Below are 12,140 nucleotides of genomic sequence, written 5' to 3' on the forward strand. Positions count from 1 at the left end.
CTGGAGTTAGTTGTTTCTTTTGTTTTCTTGATGTTTCTAAGTTCCCGTCACTAAGTCTTCCCAAACTCCCCAGCAGCTCTGCAAAGTCTCACTGAAGAAGCTTTCTACATGGTTCTACATGGTTGCAGGGACTAGGTAATCCACCTGCTCTAGGTTGGGTGGTGGCTGCCTTGGCCCTAGGGGTCAGCACGGGACCCCTGCAACCTGCCCGGAGAATTCATCTACTGATTCACATGTCTGCCTTTTCTTTGGCGCAGCCACAGAGCCCTCAGGGAGCCACTCTCTGTGGGACTTTGCAGCCTGTGCCACCCCCACTCCAGTGCCACCGACTCTTCTCACTAAAGGGTTTCAGGGTCTTTGTATCCCTTGTGACCTAAAACTTCATAGTAAGTTGCTTTGACTGTGGAGGCCAACCCTGCCTTGTCCACCAAAAGGGGTGCCAGCGAAGGTGATGGCCACTCCTGGACCAGTGTGGCCCACCCAGTGGTTTGGTGCTGCCCCAGGGCTTAGCAGCCGGTACATGACTCAGAGGGGAGGGCACTGTTTGAAGAGGGAGCACAAAGACAGAGGAGTGAGGAAGAGGCCGTCTCAGGGGAAATCAAACCGTGCTTTGGGGTCCCTGACTCAGACATTGTTGTAGCTCTGGGGCTCTTCTTGAAGCCTTCCACTGCTGAGGCTGCAGGGGCAGTGGGGCTGTGCTTACTCTGGCCCCCTTCCCTGCCCTGGGCCCAGAGTCCAGTGCGCTTTCATCACCAGGGAGCCAGGAGAGCACAGAACTCAGATTGTCACCCGTCAGGTGTCCCCTAAAGCCACCTCCAAGGCTGCCTCCAACATGAGTCCACTGCAGAGAGCTCCAGAGAGCTGAGGGCACTGGGGATGTGAGGGCCACGGGGAAGGGAAGTGGTGTAGGACTGCCCACGCCGCTGGGTCACCCGGCTCCTGTGTTCCGGAACTCACTTGGTAACCACGTAGCCACGAAGTTGGGGCCAGTCAGGTGTGCTGCTCGCGGGGCACTGGTCACCGGGTCCCTGCCTGGCTCGGCCCCACCGTCCCTCAGGTCTCCACGCAGCCTGGCTCCTCACTCTCAGTGTCCTGGTCACTGGTCCTCCGACTGCCCTCGAGGTGGCCCACAGCCTGGAGGGCACCGAGGAAGCCTGGATGCAGACAACCCCGCACCCACCCAGACTGAGAGGTTTCTGGTTGCCCATGGCCAGCCCCTCACCTCGTTGCCTTGGTCTGTGTCTTCTCTGGCTGGCGGCCGCCTGGTGCCATGGGGAGTGCACTGTGGAGGCTGCGTGAGCCCCCAGGATGCTGCCGAGGGCCCGCTCGAGACTGACAGGCCCCTCCCCGCTTCTCCCCCCCGGCCCCCTTGCGCCGAGTGCTAAGTAATTTGGGACAAATTTTATACTAAGATATGAGCTGCTGTTCTGAACTTCAGACCTAGCTCAGCATCTGGTCCATTATCCGGCAGACTGACAGGGGCAGGGTGGGAAATCCCGGCTGGGTCGGCGGGGCCCCGCGAGTCCCGGCGGCTCCGAGCTCACCGCCCCTCCTGCTGGAGCGTCTTTCACCCCAAGACCTGGGACGGAAGGCGGGATGCTCTTGGCAGCGGCCAGTTGCTTGCCCTGACCGTCCACCAGGGGCTCTGCTTGCTCCTTCTCCGGAGTCACTGGTGTCAGACGGGCAGACTTCAGAGGAGGGCATGGGCTGCTGAGCAAGCCGCAGTCCACACGCCTTGTTCGTGTCCCCGTGATGGCGGCCTCTGACCCCCGCCCCCTTCCCTCCCCCATGCGGACATTTTCTTATCACCAAGGAAGGCATGGAGGGTAAGACCAAGACCCTTGGGAGGGACATGGGGGCTTCATGCCCGGGGACCCACGGTGGCCAGTGTCGCTGCCAGCCAGGGAGCCTCCCTGGCCCTGTGGCAAGGTCCCTCCAGGCCACTTGCTGGTCTGAGGCTGCTGCCCTGTCGGCCTGTCTGCTTTTAGGTCCTGGGGTCCAGGCTGCCAGGGTCATGGTGGCAGGGCCTCTCGGAGACCGGGGGCTGGCGGATGTGGAGTGAGCACCCTGGTCCCCAGGGCACAGACCCTACAAGCCCCGACGCTCGGTCTCACCTCGCTCGGCTGTCTGCGTGGGTCCCCTCGGAGGAAACAGGTGAGGCCGGACGACACACCTGCTGTGGAAGGCAGAAGCCAGACAAGCTAGTAGCGGGAGCCCCCTTCTCCACGTCTGGAGCCCCACGGCAGTGGGCGCCACGATGGCCCTTCCCCCAGGGGACGCGCCCGGACACCAGGCCCAGCACAGGGACTGTAGCTGGGTTTCAGGGACTGTCACTGTCCTCGCCTCTCTGCCCCGGGGCCTTGCCTGACAGGTGAGGGGGCTGGTACCAGTGTGCACCGGGGGGCGTAAGGCCGTGTGGACTCGGACGCCAGGGAGGTCTTTCTCCCTGACCAGCATGAGGGACTGCCTGTTCCTCCCACCCCTGCCCCCACCTTTGACTGGGGCCTCGCCCCGCGGGGGGCCCAGGAGAACGTTTTCCTCTTGCTCCCTCAGCGGTGTGTGCCGCCGCGTCCGCGCCAGCCCTGCGGTCCTGACCCCGGGTGAGGCGCTCTCCGGGCGCCTGGGGGGCTGAGTGGGGTAAGTCGGTCGTCGGCTCCGGCTCAGGTCTCGTGCCTGCGCGGGCTCGCTCGCTCTCGATTTAGTACATAAAAAAAAGAATCTTAACAAAAATAAACTTACCAAAACTCAGGTAAATAAACAAACAAACAAATAAACGCTCGTTGGCCCAAATGTCCACAGCAGTGCCTTTCAATGCAGAACATTTGGGAAATACAGAGAATGTGCCCCAAATCTGGATTCTAGGGGAGTAAATTCTGAGTGACGAGTCCGCGAGTTATCAGCCTTGAACACAGGCAAACGGAGCACCTGACGTCACCAGGATCCCAGGAAAAGTCACCCAAGCAAAGCCGGTGCCATCCCGAGGGCGGACCCCACCCCCGCGCACACAGGACGCGGCACCCACGCGCCCTCGGGGTCGATTTAGTGCCCGTTTTCATGTGTGTGTCTTTGTTGGCGATGCCACCGTGTGAAATGGCCCCGAGCAAGGCGCCAGGGAGCCGTCGGGCCGTGAGCGCAGGAAGGCGTGACGCGCCTCGCGGAGAAGACACACGTGTCGGCGGCGCTTCCTTCAGGCCGGGCTGCCGGCTCGGCCGGGGCCCAGCGTTCGGGAGCTCTCCCCGGCGCCCCCGCGGAAAGCCGGTGCGGCAGGCGGTGTGCCCCGGCGGCGGAGCGCGTCGAGCAGAGGCCGCGGGAACCCAGCGCTTTACTCTCCTGACGACATCTCCAACTTTGTCACTTCTAAGCCACATTTTTCTCCGCATCTTCCCTGCCCGAAGCCGGGCTGGGACCCTTGGCTACGGCAGGGGAGACCGTCTGGCTCGTTTGGAGCCGGGTACCCTGCGATGCACGGAGGCTTGTACGCCACAGTCTGGCTCTGGGCACTCAGAGCTCAATCTCCTGCAGGACCATGCGCCTGGCTTATCTGCACAATGACCTTGCCTCCTGCACAGGACAGAGAGAGGGAAGTGACCCACACTGTCTCCACGGAGGTGTCCGAGCACAGGGTGGACAGCAGAGAGCTGAGGGGCAGAGGGCACCCAAGACATCCCCTCTGCAGTGTGGTGAGCACACGGGGTCCCTGTTGCTGGGGGCACGGAGCCCACAAGCCCCTGGGATGCAGGTCAGTGACCCTAGGGACGCAGGTTGGAGCCCCTGGGGCCGGCCTGGTGGCCAATGGCTGCATGTATCAGTGGAGACGTGGCCTGAGATAGCAAAGGCCTGGGGGGTCTGTTGGTGCTCCTGGGGGCCAGATCAGCCTGCACCGCCCAGAGCGCATGAGCCTCGAGCAGTGTGGACTTCGGAATCGTGACCTTGTTAATTAATGGGGGTCAGGCTGTGGAGGACACGCAGACCAGCCTCAGTGCAAGCTGGAGGCCAGGAAGGAGTCGGTGACCTCCTCCCTCGGGAGGGAAGCCCCGGCTAGTCAGAGGGACGGGAGGGGCCGTCGGGCAGTTCTAGCCCAGGGAGTCGCACGAGTGCGGGTGATGCCCCCAGATTCGGAGAAAAAACCACTACGGGGCCGCCAGATTCAGTCATGTAAGGATCGGCCTGTGCAGGAACGCTCTTGGTGTCGGGTGCGGCGGTGGGGGCGACCGCAGAGATCCTGGAGTCTCGGATAGGAGAGTCCGGGTTTTAGGACAGCAGGTGCTGCGGACCGCTGAGGGTTAGGTGAAGTCTTACGAGTGTTGCTCAGGGATGGACCAGAGAAAGGAGGGTCAGGATGAGCCACTGGCTTCTTGTGGAAAATGCAGGCTCACGTGGGAAGGTCAGCACCAGGTTCAGTAGGGCCCAGTTTTCATCTTCTTCCCGGGCTTCTGACTCTACAAGCCTGGGTGCACAGGAATCTCACCCCTGCTCTGAGGGGGTCAGTGTCCAGCGTTCCCGGGGACTCTCTCCTTCTCCGGCAGCCCCCCTGACTCTAGGAGGCCTTGGCAGTGCCCAGAGACTCCCACCTTACACACTGTGGGCATCCTCCTGTCCCCTTGCCTGTACCCCCCCGAAGGGCAGGGGGCTCTGCTGTCCTCTTGCCCAGTCGGGGCACTGGGTCTTGGCTATTTCTGGAGACCCAGTGCTTGTAGCTCAGCCTCCCTGGGACCACACATGACCTCACTTCCTGAAGTGGGTCTCGCCTGCCCCAGGAGTGGGACCCAGCCCCTCCTCCCGACCCCAGAGGGCTCTTCTCTGCCCCAGGGCCCCAAGCGTCACGTCCATGGGGGCCAGTCATGACCATGCCGGAAACCGAGGGCATCTTCAGGCAGCTCGGCCCTTCTCAAGCCCGTGCGTGTGATTGCACTGGCGACCCTGACCCGGGTCAGGGCCACTGCCCACTCCAGGTCAGGCCATTATTGAAAAGTCCCAGAAGACGCACACCCTGTCCCCAAGGACTGGGACTGTGGGCCATGAAGGTCTACTCAGCCTGTCACACCCACCCCGCTCTGCTCCGCTCCTCGGGGTCTGTGCACGGCCTTAACTCCCAGGCCCGACCCACCACCGCCTGGCCTGCTCCGAGCCCAGCTGTCCTGGAGGACGGGGTGACAGCGGCCGGCCTGTGCAGCCAGAGGGCCGTTGGGGAGCCCGTGCGGCACCCGAGAGTCTCTCGCCTCCTCCAGCAGGGACTCAGCTGTGCGGGAGAGAGGGCACCAGGCCTTCCCGCCACTCTGCAGAGGAGCCGAAGGCCGTCCTGCTTTCCAGCCCTCTCTGATGCCTCTGAGCCTGGGTGTGTCAACCACCCTGGGCTCCCCTTCGCTCCTCCCAACGCGCCTGTCCTGTCCTTGGAAACGGCCCCCGAGGGGCCCTGCTCATCAGGCCCTGCGACGAAGCCCCTTCAGACTCAGGCGACAGGCCATCAGACCGCAGCGTCACGCTGTCCGTGCCTGTGTCTCTCGTGGGCCGTCCCGTGGATTCCCACAGGCGCCGAGGCCACGCTGGGTCTGCTTGAGTGGGATCTGAGTGTGCACCTCAAGGACGCACGTGTGATGCCACGGAGGATCGGCGGGGGGCCCAGGGCCAGCCTGCACTCCATGCTGGCCGCAAGGGCGAGCCTGGTCCGGGAGCCCCGGGCGTGCGCTCCCCTGGCACCCGCTGGGCTGTGCTGGGTGCGGGCACCGGGTCCCGTCGGCTACTGTCTTGAATCAGAGCTGATCTCCTACGTGAAGGGATTCCGTTCCATCCTACGATGGCTCAGAGCCTGGCGTCCCGGCTGCAGGGGACGTGTCAGTGCTTTCGACCCACCGGGCACCTTCGTTCCTCTCCCGAAGCTCGGCCAGCCCAGAAGCCCGGCTGCGCGCTCGCCGTGCCGGTGTGGAAGGCAGAGTCTCTCAGGGGCCCCTGACGGCCCAGACCCGCAACCATGCCACTCCAGACCCGCTCTCTGATCAGGAAAGCGGGTTATGGCGCATTTGCAGCCCCCTGGGACCGCACTGCAGAACAGAGGCCCAGCAGCGAGTTGCTGAATCAGATTATCTTCTGTTAAATGAAACCGGCCTGGATGCAGGGAGACCGCGGTCTGGGTGGGGGAGCCCAACGACCTTAGGAGACAGGGAGTAGCCCCAGAGCCAGCGGTGGGTGTGACCTGAAGCCAGAGGGGCCCGACTCCAGGGCAGAGAGGGGCGTGGCCTTCAGGGCAGCGTGGTGCCTCCTCCAGGCAGGCCTCAGGGGATGCACTTCCACCCCACAGAGAGCCCCCTGCACTTTCTGGAAGGCACTTACAGCCATTATGTGGAGGACGTGGACCGAACAGTAGCTCTGCTAATGAGAGGGCCTTGTGGAACGTCACCGACTGATGTTAGATATCCGGCAGTAATTGTTTTTTTGGTCTCAGAACATCTTTAAAAATGATGGAAGACCCCGAGACCCCAAGTTCATGCGTGTGCACCTACCGACACGTATCACATTGGCCATTAAAGTTGGGAAATTAAAGCAAAAAATATTGATTGATCGATCCACTTAAAAGTAGCAATAAACCCCTTAAGTATTAGCAGAAGTAACGACCTCAGGAAACATCACAGAACGTTTTAGTGAGAAGAACAGTTTCGCTTCTCGTTTCTGCCAATCTCTTTCGTGTCTCGCTCCGTGGTTAGACTCTCATCTCTGGCGGATATTTAGCTGGTAAAGGGGCATTTTGTCAGTCTCTTCAGATAATTGTGTGCGTCCTTTGATGCCACGTGAAGCATGATAAACGCTGGTTTCTTACAGGCCAGCTGCCACGGGGGCCTGTCGGCACGTGGGCCAGCAAACCGTGCTGCGCCTTGAAGGACGCCCTTCGGAACACCGTGTGCCGGTCGCTTGCTGCTGGGCTGTGAGGTCTTTACACGGACTAAAAAGTCACACTCGTCGAATCACCGCTGACCCCAGGAAACGGAAAGTGGTAGAAGAGCCTGTGTCTGGTACAAGTCTGTTTTGAGAGTTGAAATGCTGTCCACAGTCTGCCTTAGAGCCAAGTGCTCTCACCTTGTTCATTTCTGAGAAAACGTCAGCCTGACACCCACGTCCGAGGGGCCGTCACTGGCTCTGGACGTCTCGAGTGCCCTCCCCACTCCGGGCAGGGGCGGCGCACTCAGCTCGCGTGGCCCCTGCAGCTACACAGAGTGTTAATGAGACCAGTATGTGAGGATTGAGCTACAAGAAAGTCAGTGTTTTTTTTCTTTATTAAGGGTCCTATTAGGTGACCTGGCATTACGTGGTTTAAAGGAAAGTGGTGACCGTGGACCAGCTTGCTCCCGGTGGCCGAGGGCAGCTTGGCATCGCTGCAACTGGTTCTGGTCTGTGGCTTGGCTGGTCCGTGGACATGCTGGCCCGTGGACTGGTTCTGGCTGGCTGGACTGGCTGGTCCGTGGACTTGTTGGCCCGTGGACCGGTTGCCTGTGAACTTGTTTGCCCTTGGAACGGTTGCCTGTGGACCGGCTGGCCCGTGGACTGGCTGGAATGAGCGGGTGATACAGGGGAGGTCTGTGCACCGTGCCGGAGCTCTAGGGTCTGGACTTGGTCTGACAGCCACCACCACGGCGACGTGGGGTGTCGCTGAGCTCCACTGGGCCCCTCCCTGGTTATGAACCCGTGGGCGGCACACCTGACCTCCAGTGCCACCCTGGGCACTGTAGACGAACCTTCCTCCCCACCCTCAGGCAGGTGAGGAGGAGGAGCAGGAGACCCGCAAGCCTGGGGGACTTGGGTGTTCCACTTGCGTCCGGATCTTGAATCTCCGTCAACACACTTCTCCTTACTCTCTGCGTGTGCAGCTTGGAGACAGGGTCTGGCGGCCCGGCCTGGAAGGAGCCACGCGTCCATCTGCCCAGGACGTGCGTGGATGTACAGCGTGGCCATTCTGCGTGGCTGCGGAGCTCCGCGGCGTAGGTGAAGCTCCCCGGAAACACCACTGACAGACGCTCCGTGTGGACAGCTCCGTGTCCTTGTCAGGGCCTCACGCCACCTGCTGAGTGGGGTTAGCGGTGACCTCTGCGCCTGGAGCGGCAGGGACGGCCGCCTCCTTGGAAACCGCCCTTGGTCCAGGCAAAGCAGGTGGACAGACGTTTGAGAGGCCCAGGAAGGGTGTCCGCACTCGCCCTCCCTCCTCTGTTGCTCCGGCCCTGTGCTCCCCATCTCCGAAAACACCGAATGAGCGCAGAGACAGACAGGTGAGGGCTCACCCCCCGCCCCCGCCCTCCTAGCTCTGCGCCCAGCGCGAGGCAGCAGACGCCTTGCTCCCCCGATCCACTTTCACACTTTGGGAGCAGTTAGAGACCCCCATGGACACGCGGTGGAGGGACATTGGGAAAGAACCCCACGATCCATAAAACACCCCGCGGCCAGCAGGGGGGAGCGCGTCACCCCTGCAACGGTCCCAGCCCGCAGGCAGCCGCAGGGTGCATCTGAGTCAGGCTCAGGGGCAAGGTCGGGGGAGGTCCTGTTAGAAGCAGGGGCCGTGGTGACAGCAGACACGGGCCTCTGTGTCTGGGGCGGGCCTCACGGATGCCCTCCTGCTCCACAGGCATCCACGGGCCAGGGGCTTCAGCCGCAGAGTCGCAGGGGCTCGGGGCTCACACTGGAAGTCTGGCACGGCTCCGTGCTGGAGAAGCCCGCGTCTGGTCTGCACGAGGCCGGCTCCCCGCCGGGGGCACTAGCTTTCTCGGTCTGCTCCGGTGGCCGACCGGAATGACCGTGAGCACACACTTGGCATGGCCATGGCTGTGTGGGGAGAGGAGCCCCGGTGTCCTCTGGCCTGTGACGGCCTGGCCTCCTCCGGCAGCCCAGCCTGGGTCCCCGCACGAGGGCCCTCAGTCGCCCCACGCCCCCCGGGGCTGGACGCCAGCCCAACAGGTGCAGAGACCTCACCCACGGCTGGGCCCGGTCTGAGGCACGGAGCAGCTCATGCGATCTCCTGTTCTGCACATCCGTCCGCTGGAAAGGTCTCCTGCGTCTCGTGAACGCAGCTGGGGAGGCTCAGGGCTGGTTTCCTGTTTGTGTAATGGCTGGAGGCTGCCTCCCCAGCAGACGACCCGACAAGAAATTCACCTGAGGCTCTGGTTAGGCCAACAGCGGGTGGGAGGAGCCGTTTGGCCCAAGGACTGCTCCGCGGAGAGCCCACGGCTGCGGAGAGCCCACGGCTGCGGAGAGCCCATGGGCGGGGCTGCTGCATGACCATGCCTGCGGCCGTGAGGATCTCGGGACCCACCGCCCGTTCCCGCCATCAGGCACGCGTGACCTTGTCTCGGGGCTCCAGGCCTTCGCAAAGCCCATGGCTGGGATCCCCTCCCCGGGGTCGGGGGCGTCTTCCTCCGCTCGTGGGGAGCGGGGCGACATGTTATGTTCATGCCATTGGCGGCCAGCGCCCCGCACTTTGCACCGCCCCAAGCTTGCGCGGTCGCACTCTGGCAAAGGCTGCCGGGAGCCCCGTCCCTCCGCGGCACCCGGCCCCTTGTGTAACAAACGGGAGGCCCGCGTCGGGGTCTCGCGGGCTGGGGGTCCGCGCCAGCCATCTGCACACTGCGCAGGCTGTGAGGGACAGACACCTCGCCGCAGGGAAGAAAACAGGGCCGCGCGAGGCCGGGCGCTGCGGTGGCGCATCCCGCGTCGTCTTCCTTCCAAGCGCGTGGATGTGCTCTCCCTGACCCCGGCTTCCCGGGACCCTCCTTCCCGCCGGGGCTTGCCGGGCCCTCCCGCCATCAGCTCTCCTGCCGGCGGGGAGTCTGGGTCCACCGCGCGGTGCAGGCGGGGCTGGGGCCCAGACAAGGGGCCGATGATCCAGACAGTTCAGAAACAGACGAGCGATCGCTGCCCACGGGCCCAGGACCCAAACAGAGGGTCGGGAGCCCGCCGCTCTCTGGATTCCGCTTCCTTGACGGGTTTCTAGCTGCTCTCCGGGAGCAAATGCTCCCTCCGTGCGCCGCGGGTGAGGCCCTGTCCCTGTGGCAGAAGGAGAGAGGAAGACAGAACTGTATCGGGGCCAAGGCCGCAGGCGGGAGAACATGGGGCCACAGAAGCCACGGCTCAGCCAGATGGGGAGAGATCCCAGGTCTGGACAACCCGGCGTCCTGCTGCCGCCGTGGCCCCCGCCGGCCCGAGACCCCGGCCCAGGGCAGGGAGGGGCTGCAGGCCTGTGATCCCCTCAGAGTCTCGGGGAGCTGCAGGGTCGGCCCCGCCTTGCAAAGCCGGACACCCGGGGGTGAATGACCCGCCCCTGGGCCCTGGACCCTGCCGGCACCTGGGAAGTGGAGACAGCTCTGGGGGGTGAACCTCAACCCAGTGAGGCTGCAGCGTGTCGAGGGGGAGAGACTGACCGCCGGCCGGCCCGGCCCTGACGGCCGCAGGAGCGGGACTGGCTCTGCCAGCGCACAGGAAGCGGGGCCCATGTCTGCCCCCGGGTGCAGAGCCCTCACCCCGCAGGAGAGGAGCCAAGGAGACCACCTTGTTGGAGGAGTCGAAGCCACTCGAGGATCTTGGTCAGCATGGGGTCCCTGCTGCCCCAGGTCAGTGTGGGGGGGTCCCTGCTGCCCCAGGTGAGTGGGGGGGGTCCCTGCTGCCCCACTCCTACGTTTTGCTCAGCTCCTGCTTCCTCTGGGCACCAGGTGGTAAAAAGCAGGGGACATCTCACAACGGTGGACACAGCCCCACAGGGGTCACGTAATCGCAGGAGGTTCAAGTTTCAGGAACGGGGTGATTCCCCAGCGCTGGGTGTGAGTCCTTGAACATGGAGCTCGTTGCCTTCCTTGGCCGGGAGTCTGGGCTGCGCTGCCCGCCTGTCCCGTCCCCCTGAGCCGACAGCTGGGCTCGTCTTCCCGAGCCCCATTTCCTGGCTCGTCTCCCGGGTCACCTGCCTTTGTCGGCACCCCTGGGGGCTCGCGAGCCTCAGGGCAGGGGAGGCGCTCCTGCCTGCGCTGGGCTGAGCTCCCGGGCTCGGGGGCCTGGATCCGGAGCCGCCCGCTGTCCAAGAGGGACGTGGGTTGCTCGACCCTCCTGCTTCACTGCCCGTGATGGTCTCCCCTGTCTCCAGCCCAGCCTTCCTGACCCCTCGGGCAGGCTCACGGGCTTAGGAAAACGCTGTCCTCACGCTGCGATGTCGGGCTGTCAGCCGGGTTCAGGGCTTGCTCTCCGCGCCCGCTAGCGGGAGGTGGAGCCCCCAGCTTCGACTCTGCAGGTGGTTCGTGTTCCCCACTCTGCAGACAGCCCCGGAGGCTCCTCACCGCGTGGCAGCCAGGCCCGGGGCTGCGGTGCGGGAGGGGCGAGGCGGGACGCTGCCGACGGGGCTGCCACCCCCAACTCTTCTGGGCAGATTGCGCCCCAGGTGGCCCGGGATGCCCCACCGCCGCCTGCCTCAGCGGACCTGTGCGGGCAGGACGAGCCCCAGCCCTGGGCCTGAGTCTCACAGGCGTCTCGCTTTCAGGGCAATCCCCGTTCTAAGAATCTGGCCCTTTAGGGGAGGTTTTCTCTGGGACGTTTCCAGGCATGGCACGGACCTCAGACAGATTCTGCACCTGGTCTCTGTCATGGACGTGGGGGCAGACACGGGGGACAAAAACCAGGCGGTTCTAGATCCCAGAGCTTTGGCTGCCCCTGGGCTGCAGGCCGCGTGCCCTGCTCCCACCTGCGTGCCGAGCTCCCCTGCGGACCGGCTCTGTGCAAAGTAGCGGGGGCGTCCAGACTTGCCTGGGGGGCCTGGAGCATCCTGTCTACTTAATAAATGTTGATTCCCTTTGCAGCAAATAAAACAACCCGCAAATGCATTCTTAGAGCTCACTGTAAGTTAATTAATACGACTCTCATGGCCTTATTATTCTTAGATACAAAGCTAATTTGGAAAGACACATGTTTCTTTTAAAGTTGCGTGGCTGAAAAGACTCAGGGCCTGAGTTGATTAAGAGAAAGCGGCCCTTAGCGTGCGGCCCTCGCGGGCAGAGGGAATATTAGATTAGGGTTCTCACTCCCTCCCACACCGCCGCTCCTGGACACCAAGCCCAGCCCACGTGAACTTCTCACGCTCCCCCGAGCCTGAGGTCCTGAAGCACAAGTCCGCAGGCACCCCTTGG

General features: G+C 63.4%; 1 long non-coding RNA gene across 1 annotated transcript; it reads left to right on the plus strand.

The window, feature by feature from the left end:
• Nucleotides 1–2,602: 2,602 nt before the first annotated feature.
• LOC116571992 lies at nucleotides 2,603–11,831 on the plus strand. The gene is made up of 4 exons (XR_004278073.1): nucleotides 2,603–2,637; nucleotides 6,814–7,004; nucleotides 7,857–10,556; nucleotides 10,683–11,831. It is a non-coding gene; the product is annotated as an uncharacterized LOC116571992 (long non-coding RNA).
• Nucleotides 11,832–12,140: the final 309 nt, after the last annotated feature.

This window comes from Mustela erminea, chromosome 13, assembly GCF_009829155.1.
Source record: "Mustela erminea isolate mMusErm1 chromosome 13, mMusErm1.Pri, whole genome shotgun sequence".
NCBI classification, from domain to species: Eukaryota; Metazoa; Chordata; class Mammalia; order Carnivora; family Mustelidae; genus Mustela; species Mustela erminea.